Consider the following 3,799-nt stretch of genomic DNA (forward strand, 5'->3'; position numbering starts at 1 on the left):
TTTCCCTTATGTATGAGTTGTAGAATAGATGTAAGACAGTAGGATAGAATCTGGATTTTTAAAGGCCAAACCTTACTCACCTACGGTTTTTTTTTTTTTGTGTGTGTGTTTTTTAACTTGACACAGAGAAAACTGTGATGGAGAGGAGGAGAAGTGGAGGGATTTGAAGAGTGTCAAAAGTATTAAGAATGACATCTTACATTCAGTAGTGCCATTAGACTCGGGAAGGAGAGGCACCTCAGTGCCGCCAACTGTTAACTGGATCCCTCTCTGGCCTGGAAACTTTTCTCCAGCAATTGGAACTCTTCCTTTCGGCAATTTAAAGCCTTGTCTGCGGCCTAGAAGTAGTCTCTCTCTAGCTACTTCTCGAACCGAGAAGCTCCTTTCTGGAAGCGGGAAACTCCTCTCTCAAGCAACGTGGATCCCGGCAGTCTCTCTGACGGCGACTCTGGACCGGGCGGCCTCCTTTCTGACAGCAATTCTGGAACCGGGACCCTTCTGCTTGCTTCAGTCCCTTTTTATTAGGCCTCCTCTGAGACTTCGCATGAAGTTTGGCAACCCCCAAAGAATCTGTATGAGTCTTTCATCTTAAATTTCAAGTTCGGCACGCCTTTTGTTCTCCTCCACTTTCTTTTGATTGTAGGTTGCCGGCCATCGGAAAGTTGTTTGAACTCTTTCTGACTGACTTCGGAGATGTTTACACTTAGAGCCTGCAAGCCTTTCTCATACATACAAGTTTCAATAACAATCTTTCTAATGCCGCCATGTACAGCTTCGGACAAAAACATTGCCTTTGTTTTTAACACTCTAACATATTCTTATTAAAGCAGTATATACAGTTAGCTTCAAAAGAGTTATTTACAAAAACATCTAATACAAACTATACCGAGACAAACAAAGTTTATTTTTTTTACAATATTCACATGGGACTTAACGTAAGTAAAAAATCGATGTAAATGTGCTTTGGAATATTTAATATTTAAGCTACAATCGAGTTTTTACACTTTGCTTATAATCGTATTCACTCGGCTCGCTGTTTCACATCACTGATCCAAATTAATTAATTTACCCGGATTTATAAGAAAATTACTGATTTGACAATTTTAACAAAAAATAAATAAATAATAGCAATATTGTTTATTGCGAATTAAAAATAATACAAAATAATGATAAATAAAATATTATGTTTTCAGTTTTAATTAAATTTGTATGTAAGGAGGAATACACAAGAGATCGACCAAAAATCGCTCCGCGATCGACCGGTCGATCGCGATCGACGGGTTGAACGAATCCCTTTGGTCGGAAAGATCTGGGCTCGATTCCCGTCAGCGACGTGAAGAACCTCTATTATCTGATCTCTTTCGACTAAAGGTGAGTTAACCGAGCTGATACGAAGGGAGAGAGTTTTTCTTCCGGTAACTCTGGTTTTCCATCCCTCAAAACATGCAAAACGGTCCCGTGAACACACACGGCTACAGTCATAAAATATACTACGGCAAGGAAGGCAACGGTAAACCATCTTAGTATGGTAGCATACAGCTTCCCCCACCAGCCGTATGGCTGAGGGAATGGGATATGTTGTTCCTTAACAAATTTCCTTTTTGTGAGTTCAGCACCATCACTCTCATACCCGGGGAAAGTATAACTGGGCAGTGAAGCAAGTTGAGGATATGGTGAACAACGTATAATCATTTTTTAAAATAGATTTTTTATTTTTTTGTAATTATTCCTAATAATCTAATTGTGCACCTACCTTGATGTCGACTCAAATAATTGCATGAAATCAACAAACAGACTGTGCATCTGATCGTCTCTTGGGAGCCTCCTTATCTCCGGGTAGCATCGACGATTCCCTTGGATTGGAAAGACATGAGTTCGGATCCCGTCTAGGACGAGAAGGATCTTTATAAGCGCTTTCAGTCGCAAGTGAATTAGAATGGTCTCATACGAAGAGGTGGAGGGTTTTCCCTAGAACCTCGGGTTTTCATGTTGGAAAATAGGCAAACTTTGCTAAAAGAGCGTTCAAATTAACAGACATAATTATCCTGGCATGATAGTCTTAGTTTCTTAGGCTTAATTTAAATTATTGAGTAGCCACTGAAAATTTTAATTCCACCATATTTTGACGTCAGGTTCAATATCATCTATTCCAGTTGAGTTTCCATATTTCACACTTTTGATTATTTTTTCTACTTCAATATTGATATGTAAACCTGGTTATATTCCTCTAAAACAGTTTTTGTCCCCACTGTTCTATCATTTATTACCTCGTTTAATAATTTTTCAAAGTAATTACTCCAAAATTTCCGATTCTTTTTCTGGCACTGTTTCGTCAATTTTTAAATGTTCGTTAATAGCCTCCGAAACATTACAGCATCTTTATGAAATGTGTCTGTCCTATGTTCCCCACAAAATCTTCACGGGGCGTTTATTTAGCTATATTTTTACCAGGCCCGGCTCGAGGCAGGGGCGGAATGGGAGAATGCCGCAGGCAGAAAAGTAAAAGGGCGGAAAACTTACAAAGGTTTGTTATAATTATAGTGTGGCAGAAAAAATAAAAAATTAATTTAATTGGTTATATCATATATTTCAAAAATATTAAATTTATACATACATATATATGAAGATAATTATATTTTATTCTAATTATATATGCTCCAAATAATTATTTTTATTTTGATAATCCCTGGGACAGAAACATTTATATCCGATTTCATTGAGAAAATTCGATTCTCTTATAAATAGAATATTTTTATTTAAAAAACAAAATTAACAGAAAATTTTTATTTAGTAATTTAATATTTTAATATAAAAAATTTGATATATTAATAAATAATATAAATATGAAACCGAAGGGCGTAAAAAACAATCTTGCACGCACTCAAAAATTTGCTCTGGCAGGCGCTGATTTTTACACATATCTTAGTTCTCCCCCCCCCCACCTCTTCCATTTTGTAACTTTCTTTAGTAAATCTACATGTTCCCTTCTCTAAGAGAACATGCAGATTTACTAACTAGTAAATTTTTATATGAGTTGTGGCGATCTCGAAAAGAAGAGAATCGAACAACTCGGAACAATTCGATTCTTTCTCAGATCGAGATAATTGTAATTATTATTATTATTATTTAACACCTCCAGGAAGTCCAAAGACTCATCGAGGAAGGGCATCCACTCTACAACTCTCCACCAACCGTAACTACCTTCATCATCTACACCAACGCATTTTTCTACCACCGCTAGTATTTTCACGGATAATCACATACATCCATGCCCGGCGGGATTCGAACCCACAGAGAATTATGCCATCTTATTTAGTAAGCAACACTTTTGAAATGAAATGTTTCGCAGGCTTTCTACAGCTAACAAGAAAGCACTATGAATGAATTCATTACCAATATGAATACTAGTTTTAGATTCTCTTCTAAATTTTACTCCATAATCAGCACTGACCTTAAAAGTTACAGAACTTCTGATTTCTTCTTTAACTGGTTGTAGATCCAACCACTTTGAAACACTGCTGTCTCTTCAATGATACCCTTAAATAGAAAAAAAAAAAAAAAAACATATGGCAAAAAAACGTCGGCTCTTTTTTTTTTTTTTTTTTTTTTAAATATCACTCCCACACACTAGAGGTCTCAGAACTTACAGCATATTGAAGCAGTATGTGGGCACGGATCAAAAGAGAAAGAATCTGTTAATGTGTTTTATGTGAGCTGGAGGTAGAAGTGCAGTCGTCATTGAGAAATCTTTTCCAGAGCGCAAAGGTGGATGTTATAAAAGATGAATGGGAGTAGAAAT

The sequence above is a fragment of the Typopeltis vanoorti genome, chromosome 5 (assembly GCF_054136105.1).
Source record: "Typopeltis vanoorti isolate ZY-2024b chromosome 5, IOZ_Tvanoo_1.0, whole genome shotgun sequence".
NCBI classification, from domain to species: Eukaryota; Metazoa; Arthropoda; class Arachnida; order Uropygi; family Thelyphonidae; genus Typopeltis; species Typopeltis vanoorti.